The following is a 25,326-nucleotide window of genomic DNA, read 5'->3' as shown; positions in this document are numbered from 1 at the left end:
ATACATGCAAAGAAAAGACATGATTTTCCTGAGTTTTACACTATGCTTCATTGACCTTTTCATGGCCCACAGGTGGTTTAAAAGACCTAAAATAGAAGAAGGTGTTTTTGTTTAGTGCGTAGGGGGGAAACACAAAACAGCTTTCATGGTGTACTAGTGCATTTAGGCAAGAAGTACCCCGAGTTCTGCATGCAAGGCTGTTTCTACGTGTTCAGTGCTGATGGCATGGAGGCGTCTGTGCCCAGAGGGTAGCCACATGTGCCTTTAGTGTCGGGATGCATTAGCCAGGGATGCATTGCTTAATTTTGTTGTACGGATGCAGAGTTTGGTTATTTGAAGTATGTTTGGAGGGATATTGATTTGCCATGTTTGAGTGACTTAGTTGGTCTGTGTATAGTATGTTTGAGTGTGGGCATTGACAATGTTAATGCTGGGAGATAAGTGGGTGGCTTGCCGCACTTAAAGGGTATATCTCAGTTAGGCTACCCCGACTGTGAGTGAAGAAGTAGGCCCAAAAATCAATCCAGGAAACAATAATGAGAGGCAACAATTCCAAGAAAAACAGCTTTAATGCATGCAGTTAATGACTGGGAGGCCAGTCTAGTCGATGGAGCCCAAATGCTGAGAACTTCCAACCCGACAACATTGGGTTACAATATTTAAAGATAAAACCAACATCATTTTAATACATTAGAATACATAAAAAAAATGTTAGGCATGTGTTGATTCCCTCATCCCTATTGGTGTCATGGCCACAGGCTCCAGAACACAAAAACCACACCATCTAGTGATGGGGCAATGGGTCACTTGACTCACTTATGTCCGTTTGCGATCCATAAACGCAGGGGCCCTGGCTGGACTCAGTCCTGGCGCCATTGGTGCCAGGCTCATATAGAGATGTGAGCAGGAACACTTTATTTCAGTGCAGGAGTGCTTTTATTTTACAGGAACTTTCCAGGAGCCGAAAGCCTTTATTCCAGAGAACATCCTCATGTGCTGACTCATCAGGTGTGGCTCCCTAGGCCTGGTCTTCATGTGCTGACTCATCAGGTGTGGCACGGTGTGGCAGGCAAGCTGAACCTGGTAGGCGTGGCTTCAGAACCTCAGCTATATAAGCTACTCCATCCTTAAGGCCGGTGCTTCGTGTTAGTGTGCACTCGCGTGCAACATGACGCTCACCGCCGCTTGGCCCAGTTTACTTACCTTTGAAACCAGGCATTCTCCTGCATACTCACCTCCAGGAAACTGGTGCTTCATCGCTTCATCTGCAGACTCATCTCCTGACATCCAGTGATCTTGATCCCGACGCCGCAGCACCGCACTCTGCATCTACAAACTCAGACCCTGTGAAGAAGAAGAAAGACAAGGTTAGAACATCTGTCCTAGGGCCGTGGCGCATTTGAACCCTACGCGTCCCCTAGTTAACAACTTACCAGCTACTGTACCACTGCAGCTTCGTTCCTCATTCCCTCCAGCTGCCGCCTCGAGCTCCGCAGCTTCTGCCAGGCCGGCAACATCACCTGCAAGGCAAGAAAGCAAAAGAGCAAACATCAAAAGTGGAATGGACAGCAATACAAGACAACAAACTTTACAATACAACTAAAACAGACGAGGAAAGGCAAAGGCAAACAGGAACACTTACCTGAAGTATAGTGGCTTAGTCGCAGCAGGACTGGACTACCACGTGCGAGGGACCAGTGATGGAACTCGGTCCAGATCATACAAGCGCCCCTACCAGAAGCAGCAGGATGAAGTGCTTGCCTAAACTAATCAACAGGTGAGCTTTCTAGGGACAGCACATCCCACAGGTCCCACGGTTTGGGAGAAGGGGTCTGGAAGGGGATCAGACGCACAAGCTAGCATACTCACGCCCCTTATTCTCCACGCAGGAGCAGTCCAGAGCAGCATCATCTATTACCACCAGTCACCACATAAGCACAGAGGGCGAAGTCGAATCCGAGCGACCTCACCCCCGGGAGGGCTGCAACCATACCCCAACGCCTCCACAGAGACCAGGTGAGCGTAACAGAACGCAAAGCCTCTTCGAATCTCTGCCTGGGCATTGTGGAAACTTCTGAAACGGACGAGTTGGGAGAGCTATGGGCTGAAGTGCATGCCTCAAGACAGGAAACCAATGCCCTAAGGAGGGATCTGATTGTGAACTGGGAGCGGACGAATGAACTAGCAAGGCAAATGCTCCAGGCAGAGGCATGCCAGGTCCCACTGCCGGGGTATGCCCCTCCTGCTGCGGCTCTACAGCCCACACCAGTACAGGTGGTTCTTCCAGGGTGGGTTCCCCATGCCCCACCAGAACACGTCACAGGTGATCTGAATAAGTACGCCATCTTTATGAATCAATGTCGCCTACTTTTCTTGTTCAGACCTGGGCATTCCTCAACGATCGAGCGAGAGTGGCCTTTGTACTCTCATATTTGGGAGGTAGTGCAGCAGACTGGTGAATACCCTTGGTAAACCAGGATGATCCTTTGCTTCGAGACTTCAGAGGTTTCCAGCGTGAAATGGTGAAACTATTTGCACGGCATACTCAAGGGCGGGCTCGGGACAATGAACTGTTATCACTACGGCAGGATAATCAAAACTTACTAACATATATCACTTCCTTCAATCATCTGATAGCACAAACTAACTGGCCAGAGGAGAAAAGAACTATGCTCTTTTACCAAGGCTTGCGCGGGGAACTTAAGGATGTATTAGCCCAAGTAGTAAATCCCTCGGAAAGATGTGCTGAATACTTGGACCTGACAGTGCAGCTTGATCACAGATTGCAGGATCGGAAGATGGATCGGGCCAAGGCCGAGGGGCGGTCGGTCTACTTGCGACCCCGTGAGAATCAAACCAAATAACACGATCAGTCCAAGCCAATGCAAATCGGAGGCTTGCAGAGCCCACTCACCAAGGCAGAAAGGGAGAAAAGGAGACAGCAGCAGCTTTGTTTGTACTGTGGTAAGGCACATCACTATCTCCAAGAATGCCCGGTATAACCACCCAGGAAAGCATTTGGAGCAACTGACAAGGGTGAAGAAGAAGAACAGGACTTGGAAAACTTCAACGCCTGGCAAGCGTAGGGGTCCACTTGTCGAGCAGTGAAAAGGAATCTTTACAGACCTCATATCTAGTCATCCCTGTGCTCCTGTTAAACCACAAGCAACCATCGAAAATGCATGCCTTGGAGGCATACATTGACAGTGGGGCTGTGGGAAATTACATGGACCAAGATCTGGCTACCAGGATAGGCCTTCCTCTCCAACAGAAGCAGGTTTCGGAAAACATCACAGCAGTTGATGGATCTCAGCTATCATCCGGCTCAGTGACGCATTACACCGAGAAGGTCGCGCTTTTGTGTCAGGACGGTCACCAAGAGGACATCACCTTCGATCTCATCAGCGCTCCTCAGTTCCAGATGATATTGGGAATGTCCTAGCTGTGCCGGCACCGGTTATAGCATGGGATTCTCATTAAAAGGTCTTACCAACCCAGGTTTATCAAAGAAAGAAACCATTCTGGGCCTCACCAGTTCACTACCACCTGAATACCTGGATTACCAAGAAGTCTTTTAAAAAGATAAAGCAAACGCCCTACCTCCGCACAGAATGTATGACTGCCAAAGTGATCTGTTACCTAGAGCTCAAGTTCCCTGAAGCCGAATTTATGCCCTAACAGAACAGGAATACCAGCATCTAAAAACCTACCTCGATCAGTATCTGGCAAATGGCTTCATTCGTCCGTCCAAGTCCCCTGCATTCTTGCCACTCTTTTTTGTGCCTAAAAAGGAGGGAGACCTGAGAACTTGCATTGACTACAGAGCACTTAACCAGCTCACAGTAAAAAAACAGTATCTGTTACCGCTTATTCCCGAGCTCTTGGATCAAATTAAAAACGCTCAGATATATACAAAACTAGACTTACGAGGGGCCTGCCATCTAGTAAGAGTCAAAAAAGAATACTAGTGGAAGACGGCCTTTCAAACAAAATATGGCCTTTATGAATATCAGGTTATGCCCTTTGGACTATGCAATGCCCTGACGGCGGTCCAATTTTTCATGAATGACGTGCTCCTCGAACTGTTGGACGTCTGTGCTCTTGTCTATATTGATGACATTCTTATCTATTCGACCTCCAAGGAGGACCACGTCAACTATGTGCAGCCAGTTTTGGAGAAACTGCGGCAACATCGCTATATATGCCAAATTGGAGAAATACTTCTTTCATGTGACAGAGGTAGAATTCCTCTTCTTTATTCTCACACCACAGGGCGTACGCATGGACACGCGCAAGTAGACGCTATCCTTAACTGGCCCTCACCGACATCCATAAAGGGAGTACAGAGTGTACTCGGGTTCACCAACTTTTATCGCTGGTTCATTCCCGGGTTCTCCCAGATCGTCCACCCAATCACCTCTTAACTACGGAAAAATAAACAATTTAATTGGTCCGCAGAGGCAGAGAAAGCCTTCCAGGAGCTAAAACAAACATTTACCACAGCACCAATTCTACGGCATCCTCGACCAGAACTACCACACGTGGTCGAAACTGATGCTTCCAACATAGCAATGGGAGCAGCCCTGTCACAACGAGACCCCGAAACAGGTCAGTAGCATCCCGTGGCATTCTGCTCTCGCAAGTTTTCAGCCCCTGAATTGAATTATGCAATCACTGATAAAGAACTGCTAGCAATTAAGGCAGCGTTCAGAGCCTGGAGAAATTATCTTCTTGGAGCTAGAGATACAGTCACCGTCGTCATGGATCATCAAAATCTACAATATCTGAAGACTGCTAAAGTGCAATCATCACGCCAACTCCGCTGGGCTCTCTTCTTTGCGGAATACAACTTCGTCATCACCTATAGACCCGGAGTACGCAATGGAAAAGCGGACGCCCTGTCTCGCATGAGTGAGGGAGAAGAGGCATTCACTACACCAGACCCCGTGGCCACCATCCCTGAAGGACGAATACAAGGCATGATTGCCGCAACCACCACTCTAGACACCTTAAAATCTGACCTGCAACACTTGATGAGTCCACCAGCGCAACAGAAATAGCTAGGGAAGGGAGACTAGCATATGATCATGGACAACCTACCATACTACCAAGGACAATTGTACATCCCGGATAAGAAATTACAGAATCAAATCATCGCAAACTATCATGATTCATTAGTAGAAGGGCATCTGGGAATAGCCAAAACCCAAGCTAATATAAAGAAAAATTACTGGTGGCCAACTTGGCGAGAGGACATTGTGCAGATCATCGCAACCTGTGGCAACTGTGCACAACACAAGTCCCAAAAACAAAGTCCCGCAGGTCTGCTATGTCCTTTAGAAGTACCCCCATCACCTTGACATACGCTATCAATGGATTTTATTACAGACTTTCCCTCCTGTAACAGATACAATACCATCTTAGTGATCGTAGATCTGTTTTCCAAAATTGCTCACTTTATTCCCTTGTAAGGTATCCTAACTGCTTCTACTCTAGCTACCGGGTTTTGGAACAGATTGTCCAGCTACACTGGTTCCCATCAATATTGATATCAGACCGAGGAACTCACTTTATCTCTGCATTCTGGAAAAGGTGTTGGAAAATTGCCAAAATCGACCTCTGTTTATCTACAAGCCATCACCCCAAACTGACAGCCAGAAAGAACGGAAAAACTAGACCCTCGAGCAAAACATAAGGTGTATGCTGCAACAAACCGAGGATACTTGGAAGGAAATACTTTGGTTAGCAGAATACGCATATAACAACTCCATTCATACCAGTATGGGATAAAGCTTATTCTACATAGTGTACGTTCAACATCCACGGACATCTGTTTTCGACCCACTTGAATCATTAGAAATGCCTGCTGTAATGAACTTACACAAAATCATCACCCAGGTTTTTAAGGCAGCAGCACAGCATCTTGCCAGAGCCAAAGAGAAACAGAAGCAGTTTGCGGATCAACACCGAAAGGAAGCTCCCAACTACCAAGTCGGAGACAAGGTTTGGTTAGCATCCAAAAACATTCCCCTGAAAGGACCACAGGCGTTCCGTCCCAGATATCTGGGACCCTACACTATTAAGGCTGTGATCAACCCTGCGGCAATAAAATTAGAATTACCGGCCCACATGCGGATCCACCCAGTGTTTCATGTCTCCCTCCTAAAACCATTGAGACCAGGTACGCGGATCGATACTCCACCGGATCCCAAGATAGCTGAAGGAGAACCAGAATATGAAGTTAAAAGGATCCTAGACTGTAAGATGGTCTGGTCCAAGTTATACTACCTTATAGACTGGAAAGGTTATGGACCCCAAGATCGGACCTGGGAACCCATTGAGCATGTCCATGCTCCCCGATTAATCAGGCAGTTTCACTGCAATAACCCCACTAAACCAGGGCCAAGGGGGAACCACCCATGTAAGGGAACTTGCAGGGGCGTGCTGTCATGGCCACAGCCCCAGAACACAAAAACAATGCCATCTAGTGATGGGGCAATGGGTCACTTGACTCACTTATGTCCCTTTGGGATCCATAAACACAGGGAACCTGGCTGGACTCAGTCCTGGCACCTTTGGTGCCAGGCTCATATAGAGATGTAAGCAGGAACACTTTATTACAGTGCAGGAGTGCTTTTAATTTATTTCAGTGCAGGAGTGCTTTTATTTTACAAGAACTTTCCAGGAGCTTAAAGCCTTTATTCCAGAGGACATCCTCATGTGCTGACTCATCGGGTGTGGCTCCCTAGGCCTGGTCTTCATGTGCTGACTCTTCAGGCGTGGCAGGGTCTGGCAGGCAGGCTGAACCTGGTGGACATAGCTTCAGAAGCTCAGCTATATAAGCTGCTCCATCCTTAAGTCCGGTGCTTCATGTTACTGGGCACTTGTGTGCAACGTGACGCTCACCTCTGCTTGGACCAGTTCATTTACCTTTGAAATCAGGCCTTCTCCTGCATACCCACCTCCAGGAAACCGGTGCTTCATCGCTTCATCTGCAGACTATCTCCTGACATCCAGTGATCTTGATCCCGACGCCGCAGCACCGCACTCCGCATCCAAGAACTCGGATCCTGTGAAGAAGAAGAAAGACAAGGTTAGAACATCCATCCTAGGGCCACACTGCATTTGAACCCTGTGCGCCCCCTAGTTAACATCTTACCAGCTAATGTACCGCTACAGCTTTGTCCCTCATTCCCCACGGCTGCCGCCTCGAGCTTCGCAGCTTCTGCCGAGCCGGCAACATCACCTGCAAGGGAAGAAAGCAAAAGAGCAAACATCGAAAGTGGAACGGACAACAATACAAGACAACAATCTTTACAATACAACAAAAACAGACGAGGTAAGACAAAGGCAAACAGGAACACTTACCTGAAGTATAGTGGCTTAGTCGCAGCAGGACTGGACTACCATGTGCAAGGGACCAGTGAAGGAACTCGGTCCAGATCATACAAGCGCCCCTGCCAGAAGCAGCAGGATGAAGTGTTTGCCAAAACTAATCAACAGGTGAGCTTTCCAGGGACAGCGCATTCCACGGGTACCACTGTTTGGGAGAAGGGGTCTGGATAGGGATCAGGCACACAAGCTGGTATACTCACGTCCCCTATTCTCCACGCAGGAGCAGTCCCGAGCAGCATCACCTATTACCAGCAGTCACCACATAAGCGCAGAGGGCGAAGTCGTACCCGAGTGACCTCACCCCTGGGAGGCTGCAACTGTGCACCAACGCCTAAGCAGAGACCAGGTGAGCGTAACAATTGGCTCCTTCCATAGTCCTTTCTAACCTTCACTGCTCTTTCTCTGACAATCTTGATGTACTTGCCCCTGTCATGAGTGCAACTCTTGGAACGACTCAGACCTCGTCGCCCTTAAACGAACGTGTAGAGTGACTGAGAGGAAGTGAAGGGCAACAGGTACACCCTCTGACAAACTGGCCTGCCACCTTCTCCAAAGGCAATACAGACTCTCTGTCCTTGCTAAGAAGAGAGCACAAATCCAACCCTGTTTCTCTGCGGCATCTAGCAAACCGGCGGAAATCTTTAAAATCTGCAAGGAGCTGGCCAATCCTACTGCAGTCTCTACTTCTCCTGTCCCATCACAGGCCCTCTGAATGGACCTGGCTCCTCATTTCATCACTAAAACCCAAGACATCCTGTCCACCCTTTCCTCCTCTATATCCTCCTCCTCCTCCATTCCTGACCCTCCTGCGGCCACCTCTTCTCCTCCCTTCTCTTTCCTTTTTTCACCCCTGATGAGGTTTCTAGACAAGTCCAATCTATGAAAATCTTGTCAAAACAGGTTGTTCCCTTTTCTTCCAAAACCATCAAGGACCACATTGATGCCCTTGCTCCAGCCTTGGCCAATTTCTGCAATCACTCTTTCGCCACTGGAACCGTTCCCTCCCCTCTGAAGCATTCCCTGGTGCACGCCTTCATAAGAAACCTTCTGCTGATCCCTCCTGTCCAGCAATCTTTCGCCAGATCGCCATTATTCCTTTCCTGGACAAACTCCTGGAAAATCTGGCCATCTCCCAGCTTAACCTTCACACGGAATCAGTTGGTTGTCTCCATGACTATCAGTCTGGCATCAGAGCTGCCAGAAGCATAGAAACTGCTCCCCTGAACATCTGTGAAGACCTGCTCTCAAACATAAATTCTAACCTTCCTTCTGTCCTCATTCTCTTCGATCTTTCCTCTGCTTTCGATACGGTCAACCATGCCATCCTACTCAACCGGCTCTGTGATACCTGGGTATCACTGATCGTGCCCTGGCAACCTCCTTTCTCACTGATCGACCCTCACGGGTCCAACTGGGGCCCTTCCTCTCTTCTATCTCTCTCTCTACCTGTGGTGTTCCCCACAAGTCTAATCTTTCTCCCTAGGCGTTCAACCAATACCTGGCATCTCTGCTCCAACTTTCTCTTCTTCTCTCCTCACATTTCTGACATCAGTTCTTGATATTGTGTTGCTATCCACGGTTTGTGGCATCACATTGCAATTGCCTGCGTTCTTCAATTCAAGGTTCCCTGCTGACCTCTGTGTTTTGCTTTTGGTCCTGTATTGCATATGCATTCTTTAATTCCAGGTTCCCTGTTCTGATTTGTGCTTTGCCTTGGTTCTATATGTGGGATGTATTAACCCACTTATGCTCTGCCTTTGAAAATTGCGCTTTACAACACGAAAAGATGGCTGCCAAATCTACCATGCATGTTGTCAGTGGTGGAATGGAGACCTCACTGCTGAAACATGTCACTGGGCTGCCCAACAAGTAAAAATGAAGCCTGCATGAAAAGCAGTGCGTTGCTGAAAGAAATCCAACATCTTGCATTTAAATCTTTTTCTTGGTTGCTGAAACTGCAGAATGCTGGCACAAAACACCATCAAACATCCAATATTCTGTCTGGGTGCTACAAGTCACTTAGTTCAAGAAATCATTATGAACAGACAATGTTCTGAAAAGCTGACTTTGTCATCAAAACATTCACAGCAAAAATGTGCCTGCCTGTGAAATCTGTCAAAATCCGGGCGCAGTACCCGTGGCCGCCTGTATGACAGCTGTCACTAGATTGCATCATAAGGATTTAAACTTGTACAATTGAAATCTAATGTCTGAGAACTAAGTGACCTGTTATTGAGAGTAACCTGGGTTGTAACTATTTAAATCCCATGGTTTAGAATCTGGAATCAGTGTTCTAGCTGCTTGTTTTGAAATTGCATGTTTGTTTTAAACCAAGAAAAAATGTAACAAAATGACATTGAATTTAGGCCAGTCTAAAGGAATTTAACCAGTCCAACAGCTTCCCCCACAGAGGCCAGGCATATCCCTTTTGCTCGCTCCACCAGGAAATCACACCTCTGTGATGATTAAATTAGGGGACGAGAATTTGTTCTGCCAGGGGAAGAAGACAGTGGACTTCCTCCAGTCAAAGGAAGGCTAAGTGTGAAGAGTCGTAAAATGACCTGGGCCTCTGGTGGAAATGGGAGTAGACTGCTTGTAACTGCAGAGAGCCAGAAGGAGGCGGAGACAAACAGCCATTTGGGGCTGGACATTCACAAAGAAACATTTTATTAAAGACATATAACTCACCACTTAAAATTGTTTTAATTACAAAAATCACATATTTGTGTATCTAAATTCTGACTGTACATTTTAAGAGGCAGAAAAACCATGTGACATGTTCTAGAAGGAAATGGCAGAAAAGGCGACTTTACACCATATGTATTTGTGCCAGAAGTATGAAACGTTATACCCTTATACCCATGTTCAACGCGCATATTTGTATGCATTTTCGGAGAAACTGGACATTGTATTCCGGTCACAAAATTGCGAAATTCTGTCAAAAGCAGACACAAGATCCCACAGCGACGAGACTTGGAGGAGTATCTGCTGCACAAAATATGTGATTTATATATGTTATTGTTCTAAAGATTGCACACATGTAAATATGTATTGTACCAAAAGTAGATTTTATGTTCAACGGGACAAGGGGAGGATTCTCTGACTCATAAACTCACACCATCATGGTCACACCCTGTTTTCTCCTCCAATCAAGGGAGAGAAGAGGTTCCAGCCAAAGAAGCGCACTTAGGATAAACCAGCACACACACCCTTTATTATAAGCATAAATAGAAACAGCTGAGAACTTAGAAGGACACACACAGATTCACCCACTAAGCGATTTCTGGCGGAGCACCCTGCGAGAGGATCATCCATCTTCCTTGCTCCTGACTCCAGAAACTTGGCAAGCAGAAAGGCCCATTCCATCAGTTGAACCATTTTCAACTAGGCCTTGAATTTCCAGAAACAGAAAGAATCCCACAAAGCTAAGGGGAACAAACAAAACAGCCGGGCTGTGCTGTAACTGCTTGCCTGCTAAATAATTATCTTCAAAACCAAGAAGGGCAGATTAAACCCAATCCTGTGCTGTGCTGAACCGTGCTGTGCCGATCCTGTCCAGTCCTGTTGTGTGGTGACCAGAGCGCCTGGCTGACGGCAGAGCCATTCCAGTCCGGTGTGCCCAGCAGTCTGTCCCAGAACCAGAATCACTGAACAGAATCCCTGTCGGTTCTGTTTGAAACCCATATAGTGAGTATCTATAGATAGGACTGTATCACTAGCATATGTACTGTCCATAGTCCAATCCCTATCTAAACCCATCCTCTCTTGTGTTTAGAACCTGATATTGTTAGGAGTAGTTTGAATTGTCAGAACTTTTCTTGCGCTGAGTTCTCTTATTTGTATTCTAAAATCATAAATCAATAGTGTTGTGAATAAATAAATTGAATCCCAGAAAGAAATTGATTATCCACCACATGAAGGGTCCCTGGCCAGGATTGATGGAGATTCATGTGTGGCATTCTCTTTTCTATAGTCATAACCTAGTGTAAACGAAATCCCATTTGTCTTTGAAAAGTGCATCCCTGTTTTCCCATTCTTCTGCCTATCTCAGAAAAACGACCTCCACTAAAACATCTATAACTTCCTCAATCATTATGCTAGAAACAAAATGTCAACTTCTGCTTGTAGCTAACATCCTAAGCTTTCCATAGAACCATATAGTTCCCCCGTAACTACCGATTAATGCGTGCGCAGAAATGTTTGTCGCACATTTTTGGTTTGTCAAAATTCTATCACGTGTAAAACAAATTTTGATTACACCCAACCTCAGTTTTAAGTTTTCACATTGCTTATTAGTATCAAATCATTGCTAGTGTTTGTCTGCAACTATCTAAAGCGGCTCCCATGAGAAATTAAACAATTTTAGTCAATTAACCCATATTTATGGGCCGATTCATGGAACAAACGTGCGCCGAAAATCTATGCGCAAGCAGGTGCAAGGTAGCACAAGCGCGAGAAATGCAGCGCACGCGCACATGTGCGATGCAAGGAAGATGCTGCGCATGTTTCCCGCTGTCCGTGCGCCCAATCCAGCCATGGCGCACGCAGGCATACACGGCGTGCGCTATGCGCACAGCAAAAGCGCACATAGCGCGGCGCACACAACCAAAGTGGGCGGAACAGTGGGCGTAACACGCGGAATGGGGAATAACGCATGAAAAAGAAGGCGTAACTGGGGAAGTACTGCAGGGAACTACACGGAACGCACACACGTACGCAAACAACCCGTATTCATGGATTTGAATACGGGAAATCCGCGCACGGCAAAAGACGCACACAGGCGTCAACGCGTCCGCCACACGAAGGCAGGCGGAAGCGTCCCCGCGCACAGTATAAAAGTGCGCGCAAACAACAAACACGTATATACAGCTACGATGAATGCCCCATTTGTCGCAGCACTGATCGTGGGACACCGCAGGAGGAGGAGAATATCCAAGGCACGCATTTTCACACCACGGACAAGCCTTTTTGGGATGCCTGACGACCATGTCTATGGCAGGTATAGGTTTCCACCCCACATCATCCTAGACCTGGTCAGGGAGTGGGAAGATGACCTTACATCCCCCACCCTTTGCTCCCAAGCATTGAGCCCCTTGGAGAAGCTGCTCAATGTCCTGCATTTTTTGGCCACTGGGTCATTTCAGCAGACTACTGCCATAGTGGGGGGGTCTCACAGGCCACGCAGTCACGCTGCCTACACCAGGTACTGGCAATCATGACAGCGCGCCCCTCAGTCTGCAGGCACATATACATGCCCAGAACACCCGCAGAAAGGCAGGCCGTTGTCCTGGATTTTTTCAGGGTGGCACACTTCCCCAAAGTGCTCGGTGCCATAGATTGCACCCATGTGGCCCTACGTCCACCTAGGGCCACTGAGCACATCTACCGAAACCGCAAGCACTGGCATTCCATCAATGTACAGGTGGTATGCGATGCAAAGGGAATCATCACCTCTGTCTATGCAAACTACCCTGGCTCCACCCGTGACAGTTTCATATACAGAATGTCCGCCCTGAGCCGGGCCCTGGAAGCTGGGCAGCATGGCGACACATGGCTCCTAGGTGAGTACAAATGCCCTTGCACATGCATGCATGTCACACACACACACACAAATAAAAAAACCCCAATAATCACAACCATTTACACCTCCCCAGGGGACAGTGCCTACCCTCTGAGCAACCACATGATGACGCCAATCCGGAACCCCACCACACCACCCCAGGTAAGATACAACGCCACCCATATTGCAACCAGGGCCATAGTGGAGCGCACATTCGGAGTGCTCAAGTCACGTTTCCGCTCCCTTGACCGCTCTGGCAGGCAGCTACTCTATGCACCACCAATAGTGTGCAGGATCATTGTGGCAGCATGTGTCCTGCACAATGTTGCAACACGGCAGGGCGTCCCGGTGGACATGGTGGTGCCCCCACATCCCCAACCACAGGCACAGGCGCTGCCCATGGGAGGGGCAAGGCACGTGGCGAGGAAGCCCGGACCCAGCTTGTGGCCACATTTTTCACCTAAACTCCCACCCCTGCGGAGTGCACACAGGCCTGGCACATACCAGGTGACAATCGATGATGACAAAGAGACAGTCAACTGTCACAACCCTACCACCCTGAGATAGTTGCCATGGAAGTGCCACATTGTCTGCATCCCTAGCTACTTAAACACAAGCTATCCTGTGTGACCAAAAGGCACACATATGACATGACATGATATGGCCTATACACAAGTATTTCAAGGTGCGATGAGGCAGGGAGGGGGGAACAAGGGAAGACAGACAACGGTACTACTAGGCCAGGTGTCATTTAGATTGTGCAAGTGCAGGGGTAGGGGGAAGGGAAAAGTGCAAGGGGAAGGGGAGGGGGGAGTGCAGTACAGGGTAAGTAGACCAAAAAACAAATACATAGGCCAGCTGGTGGCAACTGCAAAGGTAAGTGCAGACAAGTGCTGGGAAGGGGGGGCTGTAGGGATAGAGAGACAGTACCGCAGTGCAGGGGTTGCCAGGGAGGCAGTGCAAGTGGAGAGTGGCTGGGCCAGGGACCGAGGTCGGTGAGAGTGGCCCAGTTGCAGATCCAGTGCAGTTCCAGTGAAGAATTTTGCAAGGGAGAGGCAGAGAGAAAGCAGAAGCAAAGAGGAAGGTCTTGAGGTGCTTCCCGAACCGGAGATGGTTCTCCTCAAGTTCCAGTGAGGCAGGAAGGCTGTTCCAGAGGGAGGGCCCTGCCGCGGAGAGAGATCTACCCCCAGCTAGTTGCTTTGAGAAGCGGATGACCCTGACCTGCAAGGTGTGAATCACAAACACCTGCAAAACATGCCATGGCCATCACTGTTATGTCACTCAAACCCTCCCAAACCACAACATGAAATGGCAAGCAATACCCATACACCAACACAGTAACAATAAGGTACACATTGCCATGTCCAAAATGTACAGTGGCATCAGACAATGATGCCTGACCTGGAATCCGATGAAATGACTGACCAACAACCTCCCACCCAAAATAAGTCATTTCCAAATGCATTACAAGAGTTGTAGAAGTAACATAACAATGAATCCCTGTCTACATGCACATTGTGCATTGCAAAATAAACACTGCAGCTTATGTGTGCTGTGTCCTACTCCTGCAACACACTGCTCTGCGCACAGCACAGTGAACAGCCATTGTGTGTGATGCACACCCTGAGCATCACATCTAAGCGACAGACCACATCAAAAAGCAAATTAGGCATGTACAGGATCCATAATTGGTCACAGAACATGTGCTGCAGGGACACAGTGGGCACCAGAAGGCAAACAGTGTACACGTGGATATGCAAGGGTGGTAGTACATGTAGTGCATCAGAGTGCAAGTGTGTGGGTCAGCAAGGACATGCACTCAAGATATGCATGTGCAATCAAGTGACCATCAGTGTTCTCTACACATCACATGTGAACATTCACCATGTGTACACCCCAGCATGTCAAACCACAACTATCCCCTCGTACCTGAAAGGTAAACACAACACATGAACAGGCATTGATCAGCAGAACACAACATGTACATAGGATACCACCATTACAATGTCAGGGTTCCCATCACACTGCAGGGCAAGGCAACTATCAACAACAACCCCCCCCTCCCTCACAAATGACCATGACCCACTGAACAACTGCACCTGGGTCATGGAGCCTTCAACCCTCAATTCCACCTGGCCACAGGATCACCTTTACCCTTCATACCATCTCCCACCTTGTGTGTAAAAAGGTGCCTGCACCCTCAGAATCCACACTCATTTCCAAAATCACAAAATCCATGGCATAAAAACGAACCAGAACACCCTCCAGTAGATGACTTGACGTAGTAGTACCTCACAAAGGTCAAGTACTACCACAATGATGCAACAACCAAGGTAGCACACTAAAACAATGTCACAACAGGATGTGAACCATGTGTGGTACATAACATAGAATGATGCACCATGAACTGATGTGTACTGTCACAGGTCCTGTGTAAAGGTGCGGGAGTGTCACGAAACAACCACCCCCACCGTGTCCCGGGTGCCTGCAAGGTCAAACTCACACAGGCCCCTGAGACCCTGGTGGGGAAGGAGGTTCAGGGATATGCAGTTGGGACAGGTGTTGGCACACTGGAACTGGAATGAGTGGCAGGAGAGGGGAGGAGGAATGACACATGAAAGTAGGGAATGCACGAAAATGTACTACCTGCATGAACACATACACAATCCAAACAAACTTGGACATCATTGTCATGGCTTTCTGTAGTCCAGGCTTAGGAGTGGCACAAACCAACCACCCCCTCTAGGGTTTTGGCGCCTGCAAGTTTGGGGCTTACACAGGCATCCGCAATCCCAGCGGGGAAAGAGGGTTAGGGAACGTTGCTTGGATAGGTACGGGAAGCAGGAACACCGGGTAGAGGTTACAGGGTTCAAAATTGCATAGGATTCCGGGTGATTAGGGGGAAAAAAACATACAAAATTGAATTACACATACATCCATGCATTAGTGCACCCCCCAGCAAGCCTATGCAGAGCAGTTTGAAAGAAAAACAACAAGACACTTAGCTCTGGTTTTGAGTGCTGGCCTCCTGCCTGCGCACTCTCAGGTCCGGTTACAGGAGCACTGCAATGCTGCAAAGAGAGCCACAGTCAACAACCTGTACATGCCAATTACACAAAAACACACCACCAAACATGCCCCATAGCAACAAACTACTCTACAAACAGACAATCTGGTGTAGATGCTTCGTACCCATATACAACATTACCCCTGTGATGGGTCATACACAGTCAATGCAGTAAGACAGCCGCCAGTGGGTGCGTGGCAAATGGAACACCAATGTGTCACAATTCACAAAACATGCAATGTTCCCTGGGTAAGCAGACATACCCATATAGCAAGCCATGACTTCAGAGCAAGTTGTGTACCACCATGACCGAAACAAAGTTGGCAGTGCATTTATCATAATGTACATGGAAATTAAATGCACTGCACCCGAGTATGTCCCTTGCTGTATGTCCCTGTGAGCTGCCCCTTTCCATGTCTCGGAAGGCTACATGGTTGATACAAGTGCCTCGATGGACCTTGGTGTACCGGAGGGTATGTGCCACTGCCCCTGCAGGTGTCCCAGACAACCTTACAATCAACAGCCATCAGTCCACCAACACATCTGAGCTGCACTGTGTGCTTCAACACCAATATTCGTCCAAGCTCACCCTCAGTGCTGTGACTAAGCCTGCATGTGCAACTCACCTGGTGCAAGCTTTGCTGTGTTGTGGCCCCCCTGTGCTGCTCACCTTGCCTGGAGTTCCTTGGAACACGTCAGCAGTTCTAGGATGTAGGTCTGTAATCCCTGTGCCTCTGCTTGTGCAGACATGTGCATGTGGGCACCAACAAACGTGTCCAGAATTCCGTCGTCCAATGGGCCATGTCTGCTGGCAAAGGTGCTCTGGAGGCTCATCCCCCTGCAGAAAGGGCATGAAAAACATGATTAATGCTTCAAAGTCATCTGTGTGTGTCTCTTCAGGCATCTCATTACTTGACCATGTCAGAGAGTCACATCATAAATCACACAATCAGTCCGTCTTTCACATCCAAAGTGTGGAACACTATCTACAGCATGAATTGCAACAAGCACGTGTACAATAAAGATAAGAAACATACTACACAATGTATAGCAATGAATGTACACATTAATCATGAAACACCCCATCTAGCAAAAGCTGAACAGTGGACAATAACACCAAAATCATCCCCACTAGGGGTGTAAACACAAGTCACACAGCACCGGACATGCCACAGATATGACAGTCCAAAGCCCTTGTGTAAAAGGTTGTGACACCAAACCATCCTTGCGAGCCCATGGATAAGGGAGGCAGGAGTGGCATATGTGAGTCAAGGACCCCAAGCAGCAAACACATACACAAGACAAGCCTGAAGGGCCCAGCTGGAACAGACAGTGGATGCCTTCAAAAGCCACAAAGTACCGCACCGTCACATGAAAGCACAATAGACAAGCAATTTTAAACTATATTAACTAATTACACTAACTATGGAGAACCTACATTACCTAATTAAGCTAACTATCAAACAGAAACTTAACTAACTAAACTAAAAGAAAAATCAAAAATGGCCACATACGACCTGGGGGAGAGGGGAGGCACCCAGGAGGGGGGAGGTACAGGGTGCTGCTCAACATCCACATGCGATGATGCTGAGCCAAAAAAAAAACCTCCATGGGCTCAACGCCTGCACAGCCCGACCTATGTGGGAGATAGATGGTAGTCCGAGTCTGGCTCATCCTGGAAAGGAGGACGTGGCACAGTAGCCTGGCCATGCCTAGCCGCAGCTTGCCCCTCGTCGGCAGCAAGTCTGCCGGACGGGTGAGCCTGGTTCTGTGTGGCGATGTGACGTAGGTCTGCATGCAGAACCTCACGTGATACACGTGCTTCCTCTTGCAAGGTAGCACATGTAACACGGAGTTCCTCCTGCAAGACCTGGCTGGACAACCGCTGCACCTCCCGGCAAGCCTGTAGCTCAGCCGAGATGGTACGCTCAAGCTGTGCAAACCTCTCCTCTGTCTGCTGCCTCTGGGACATCATAAGGACACCCAGAGTGGATCTGAGGGAAGCATACTCTTCCCTCAGGGCATCCATGTGCGCCTCTGCGTGAGCAGCAATTGCTTGACGCAGAGACGACATTTCAGCCGGCGTGCCCTGTCTGAGGCCGCCATGCCCAGCCTGAGCGAGCGGGCCATGGACTGTGCCGCCTGCTGCTGGAGAAGCACCTGCCTAGCAGGGAGGAGCACAGATCGGGCCACACGCTCCATGCTCTCAGCGATGTTCTCCATTGCTGCCCCCTGCCGTTCTGAATTGGCAGTCATGTCTTGCTCCCACTCAGTATACTGCGGGACCCAAGGACCGGGGGTCCTCGCTGTGTTGGCACCGCCTGCGGCTGCATGACTACATGCCCCCGTCGACGTGATGTCCCAGGCACATCAGTGACTGGTGTGGAGGGTGACCCTGCGTCCCGATCCACCACGGGCGGAGGAACCAAGACTGTCTGATCCCTCAGTGCAGGTGTCACAGACAGAGGAGTGTCCACATCAGAATCACTCACCCCTGACACATGGACTTGATGCTCATCCAACTCAACATGGACGTCAGAGTCGTCATCAAGGCTGGACTCATAGGCAGCCAGAGACAAGATGGACTGTAGCACTTGGGGGTTTTCGTGGCCTACCACCTCACGACCCCCACTAGTGCCTGGTTGATGTAGTGGTAACAACCCTGGGTCTGGCATGACAACACCATCCTCCGCCTCCATTGCGTCATCACCTGAAAAATAGAGAGAAAAAAGGTCACTACACATGTCAGAAGCACACAACACACACCGACAGCAAACGCATCAGGCAGACATGTGACACACAACATATAACCTGGCATGCATGCTGGGTCAACTTTGAATTGCTTCTGTGATCAGACCTGTTGAAAGGTGGCAGTTTCCATGGAAGTGGGTCTATGCAGTGCAGAAAGTGTGTACGTCACTCACTACCTACATGTACAAGGACTCCATGGTGTGTGCCAGGAAATGTGAAGGCAGTGCAATGTCAAATTCAGACATCACGTGCATTGTGCATTCAATGTGTACCATATCTAGAAGCCAAGCACCCCCCCACCCCAGTACCAAAGCAGGGATGCCTAGCATGGTATCAAAAGGCTGACCATACACCTGTGTATTGACAGGCAGTGTTGACTGGCATCAACAGCTTAATGTGATTCAAGTGACAACACTGCAAATGATGCTGGGACAGTAAGCAGGACACATGATGAAAACTCTGGATTCCGCCCATGTGTGAAGAAGACACAACAACAGTTGGACAGAGTCATTGGCCATTGAACAGGCTGAGGCCTGTGAGCCACAGAGATTGTCAGACCCTAAACATGTGTGCAACGCAGGACTGAGCCACAGTTGACATGGGAAGGCTGATGAGATGGCAGGCAATGTATGTAACCAAGGACTTGTATTACAGTGATCATCCAGTCAAGGACACATAGGGGCATGCGTGCAATGCACATGGAGCATGAATGGGCACTCATGTCCCTGCGGGACATCTGACCTATGCACAGTACAAGTGAGATACCCTGCATCAAGTACTAAGGCTGTACCACATGGCATATGTTTGGCAGATTCTACGCTGGAAGTTAGCATCTACACAGGACGCATGAACAAGAAAGTACACATTGGCAAGATTGAAGAACACCAGTGCAAAGGTGGAACTGGGGTGCAGAGTGGCGGAGGAGGGGCAAGGGATCATGCCTACATGGAGTCCCCGCATGCAGGCAGAGGAGACATGCATGACGGAAACATTGCATTACTTACACATCAGAACCATGTACATGTCACATGTAGTGGCACTCATGCACAACACATCCCACAAGTGAAACACACACGTCCTCAACAAACACGCATCAACACTCACTGGACGGGCAAGGGAGCATGCCTAAATGCAGTCCCCGCATGCAGGCAGAGGAGACATGCATGACGGAAGAATTGCATTACTTACACATCAGAACCATGTACACGTCACATGTAGTGGCAATCATGCACAACACATCCCACAAGTGAAACACACACGTCCTCAACAAACACGCATCAACACTCACTGGACTGGGCATCAAAGTCCAGCATCTCTCCCACTCCTTCGACCAATTCAGGTGGTATGAACTCCGCAATGAGTGACTCATCCGGAGTGAGCTCTTCCTCCTTTGGTGCAGGCCCACTGCCAGTCACCAGAGTCAAGTTGTAATTAGAGGCACGCTTAGCCTTAGTGCTGCGTTTGATGTCATTCCAACGCTTTTTGCACTCTTGCGCCATGTGCACCTCATGGCCAAATGAACTGACATGTTCCGCAACATGCTTCCAGTGGGTGTCACGTTGGGCAGCCGTAGTCTGACTATTGGCACCCACTAGCATGTCACGGCTGTGGCCTCGCACGTAGTCCACGAGGAAGTCCAGTTCCTGTTTGCAGAAAGGCTTCTTCCTCGACGTGCAGGAGGTCGTGGCTGTGTGTGGGGTCCCAGTCTGTGCTGCAGGTGCAACCTTCCTCCTCTTGGACTGTGGCACAGACCCTGGCTGGCTAATGCCGCCCTGACCAGTATGGCCAGTGGGTTCGGTGGATTGAGCCAAGGGAGTGGCAGGTGGAGGGACGACCAAAGGCCTGACTTGTGTCAGTGGCAGCTGGGTGCCCACTAATGGACCCTGCGCAGCAACATCAGCTGTGGCAGGGTCATTGACCGCAACGGTCCTGGTTGGAAGACTCACAACCAGGGTGTTGTTGGGTGCATCTGCCCCTGCACTTGCCAACACCCGGCTGTTCGGGGCAGCAGATGACATGACTGCCCCAGGGACATGACTGCCCCAGGGACACCTGTCTTGGTCTGAGCAGCCTGGCCTGCCCCTATGGTTTCCCTCCTTGTTGGAGATCTACCAAGGGCTCCTCAAGTGCCAACGCAGCCTGCGCTGGCAGACCCTGAGCCTGGGTGGCGGTGTCCACAGCTGCACCTGCAGCTACCACTACCCTTGGGCCCGTGGCAGTCGATGGAACGGACTGCCGGGTCACACGGGCGCCAGTGCCAGATGCAGAAGCTGCATCCCCCGGAACCACAGGGGGTGGTGGCATGACTGCACCGACACATGGCACAACATTGTGCTCAAGTGGCGCACCCCTGCCTCTTCCCCCTCTGTGGCCGCCCTGGACACCCTGGAGTCCCCCTACTCCCTGGTCACCACGGCCACGTCCCTGACCACGCCCGCCATGAGGAGGATGCCCAGCTGAGGCGCCCCTCACCTTTGGTGGCCTCCCAACCATGGCACAGCTGTAGTAGTGCCGGCACAGATGGAGTGGTGCCAATGGGAGGTGTACACCACAATTGACCTGGGCAATTGGGGTGAAGGGGGTGGGAAGCAAGATGTTAACAGCCCCCCTGCACCTGCAAGTCTGTATGTGACCCCGGTGATGTAGTGACGGGTCACGCAACGCTCAGGCACCCCAAAACTGCAGTAAAACCGTGCACGCAACCCTGCAGCCTACGTGCGTGGATTCAACCTCCCGCAGTACGCGGTGGCACCCAGTAACACGAATAACGCGTACGCGTGGGACACGCAGGCTACTATGACATCGAAAATGGGTGCGATACACAGGGGCACCCGTAGTGGGAAAAAGAGCGTGTGCGACTCACCATCTGACTAGCGCGATGCAGAAAAATACGCGTAGCCAATACCCCCGCCAAAAGAAGAGATACGTCCTTGATAGCTGCGAAGTTGTGATGGCACGCAAAACAACAGGAAGCAGCAACACACGTCAGTCTCCACGAAAGGCACGTGCAGCGAACTGCTGGGCCCGCTCACCTTTAACTCGTGCTGAGGGAAACGCCCGTGCGCGTCACGTCACTTACGCGCATGGGCCCTTTCCTCGGATTACATGCGGACGTGCAGTTTTTCACGTGCGCTGAAATGCCCATGCACGCCTGTGCGCGTCACTTCACAGGGGCGCTTGCGCTTGAGGGGCCTTCTGTCCAATGAAATTGTGTATGCGTGCAGATGCGCTTACGCGCTAAGGGCCTTTCCTCGAATTACACGCTGACGTGCAGAATTTTCACATGCCAAATCACTCCGTATCAAGCTGGCCACGCGTAAGCACACAGAAGACCACGCTCCTGCCCAGAAGGCCGAATTACTTCCCCCCCGAGCCCCAAGCACGCTCCCACCTGCCATCTGCTGCTGTCTGACTGCCTGCTGCCCACATGCCCTGCCATTTGCTGCCTGCACATCAGCCAGGGGTGCTGTTGCTGTGACCACCCCTGCTGGAACCGAAGACTCCCGACTGGGATTCCATCGCTCCACAGCCCAGCCCCAGGACCCAGATGCCCACCCACTCCTGCCTCTGGGGTTTTCATGTCGGGCACTGCAACATCTGGCACCACTGACAACCCCCGGCCAGAGAGGCAGAGGGGCACCAGCTTCAGTGCCAGGGAAGTTGGTGTCCTGGTGGAGCAAGTCCTGGGGCAGTATGATGCCCTCTTCGGAAGTTCCCGCGCCGACAAGGAAGGACGGACTCGGATCTGGACTGACATTGTGACTGCCATCACTGCGGAGGGGGTGGCAGTCCGCGACTTACAACATGTCAAGAAGCACTGGGAGGACTTCAGGTCAAGGACCCTGAACAAGGCCCGGCGCCTCTTGAAGGCAGCGGATGCTAAGGGGCGCCGGGGCCACTTGTGGGAAGATCAGATGAGGGTCCTGGAACGCATATCCCCAGCGCTCCACGTCCAGATCCTTGAGAGGCAGACCCGTCTGGAGTCGAGCAGTAAGTGTACATGCATCATGATTGTGAGCTGTGCGTGTGGTGATGTTTCAGTAGTGTGTAGGTTGCACATCTGTTTGTATGGGGTCGAGTATGGGTGGGGGTGTACAGGGCCGTGAGGCTAACACATGCGAGGGCTGTAATGTGTGAGACATGGATGTTGCTTGTGTGTGTAGGCTTGCATGCCAAATGCAGTTGTGTGGGCACACATGTTTGGATGAATGTGTATGTAAGTAGACATGTTCGTGATGTCACGCATGTATGTTGTTTTCAGCTGCATATATCAGCACTGTGTACATGTGCATTTGTGTGTATTTGACAAGGGTGCAACAGTGATGCAACATGGATGCATGTGAGAGCGGGATGTGGAAGCCTGATTGGCAGATGTGACATGGATGCCCATCTGAACACTGCGACACTTGGCAGAGGTGTACACATGCATACAAGTGTGGTGGTGTGTGTACATGTGTAGTGCACTTCCTGTGTTGCATGTGATGTCTGGCTCAGCTTTGCCTGCTCATGCTGTTGTATGTGTATGGATGGTGCTGGCAGTTGCGATATGGCTGTGGTATGGCTCATGTGTGCGAGTTGAAATGACATGTGTGTTGGGGATTGTGATGGCATGTCTGAGGTTTGCCAATGCCACTCATGTACAACTGTCATGTGTGTATGTGTCCATTGTACAGTGCCCTGACGCCTGTGTTTTGTTTCTCCCTGTCTGCAGCGTCAACTGATGAAGAGGGCGGAGAAGGTGCTGTGGAGCACAGCGGCGGGTATCCCACCGCCAGCCGGAGACGCAAGGCCCGGCTCCCCTCCCATGTTGTCATCTCGTCGGGGAGTGAGGAGTCCGGTGCCGTGTCCCAGGCCGCAGCTGCCAGGGGGAGGTCCAAGAGGCGGAGGTTGGAGTTGGACTCCTCGGCAGCAGAAGGGGCAGCTGGGACCCCACAGGGCCCAATGGGGGAAGATGGCACGGAGTCATCCAGGTTGGTGGGGGGTTTGGTGGAGGAGGAGGCCGTGCAAGCAACAGAGACGGGGTCTGGAGGTGGGGATTCCACTGGTGCTAGTGGTGCAGTGCAGGACCAGGGACAGGAGGCAGCACAGGCCGCCGCGGAGGTGCCTGTGTGCAATCCTGTCCCTGATACTGTCCCTGCATCATCTTGCACCAGCAGGGATGCCTACGTCCAGACCCGTTTTCAGGCAGGGGATGAGCTCACGACAACTGGCCTTCCTCTGCCTGTGGACGTGGCTATCCAGGTCCGGGTTGAGCCTGTCCTGACTGGTGTGGCGTTGCGTCAACGGTCCATGCGAGGTGACCTGCAGTCTTTTCATGAGGAGACTGCACGTCATCTCGAATGGCTCGTTGACCGCGTCGGCCTACTGGGACAGTTCACCCAGGCCGGATTCCTCCGTTTGATGGGGCTTGCTGCGACCCCCTCCTCACCTGAACCCCCTATGCGCCAGTCGTCCTGCGTGCCATGTTCCCACCCATCAGTCACCTGGGTGCCCTGTGGAGCTGACTCTGACGGTGCGGCCAGGCTGGTGGAGGAGGCATCCCTGCCACAGTCGGGAGTCGGACGTCCAGCAGGGGTGGCCACATCAACGACTGCACCCCAGCCAGCGGAGGATGTGCAGGCAGCAGGAGGCAGTGCACGGGCATAGGTACAGCAGCAGCAGCAACGTGGTGGGAGCCATGAAGGCTCGGGGCCTTCAACATCGGAGGGGCAGGCATCGGCCGGAGGGCAGGAGGACCCAGGACAGAAAGTGTCTTCCGTGTGGCAGCGGTTGAGCCACGCCATAGATGCGGAGCGGCAGCGGGCAGAAGAGGCACGGCTCACGATGGTCAGGGCCGAGCACTCCATGCGGAGGGCCCTGAGGCGGGCCGAGTGCCTCGAGGCAATCCGCAGGGGGTTGGAGGTGGACACGTTGACGGTCCTGCAGACCCTCGGGGCCATGGAGGAGGACCGCTTCCGGGACATTGAGCAGGAGTTCGATGATGCCCTGGCCCGGGACATCCAAAAGTGAGCCGTCGGACTAGCCCGCTGCCCTTGTACATGGTTCTGTAGTTAGTGTTCGGTCTCCTTTGTTTTTGAATTTTTTTTGGACCTTCTGGACAATGGGCCACATTTTTGTATATAGTTTTTTTTTATTAGTTAGTGTTGTTAGATAGGTTTCATTTCTTTTGTTGGGATAATGGACCCTGGCTTGTTCATCTGTACATAGTTCACTGTTGGATTTTCTTTTTATTTTACAATTTACCCATGGAGCAATGGCTTTCAATTATAATTTTCCATTGGATTTTCTTTTGGGGACTGTGACTTTGGACACCATTCCTTTGGATTATGATTTTTGGTTTTGCTTTTTTTCACGGACATGCTTCTTTTCATTTTTTTACATTCCCATTTCTGTTTGTTTATTTTTGAATCAATTTATGTTTCCTTTAATACATATTTTTTTATCAAACTTCAATGTGTAGTATCATCTCATTGGTTTCATGCAAATCATTTGAGATTCACTGACACCCATTGGGTGTATGTGAGGGACATGTGTTCGTTTCCAAACTTGCAAT

The sequence above is a fragment of the Ambystoma mexicanum genome, chromosome 5p, assembly GCF_040938575.1.
Source record: "Ambystoma mexicanum isolate Mex_15411 chromosome 5p, UKY_AmexF1_1, whole genome shotgun sequence".
Classification (NCBI taxonomy): Eukaryota; Metazoa; Chordata; class Amphibia; order Caudata; family Ambystomatidae; genus Ambystoma; species Ambystoma mexicanum.
Note: the sequence above shows the minus strand (reverse complement) of the source record.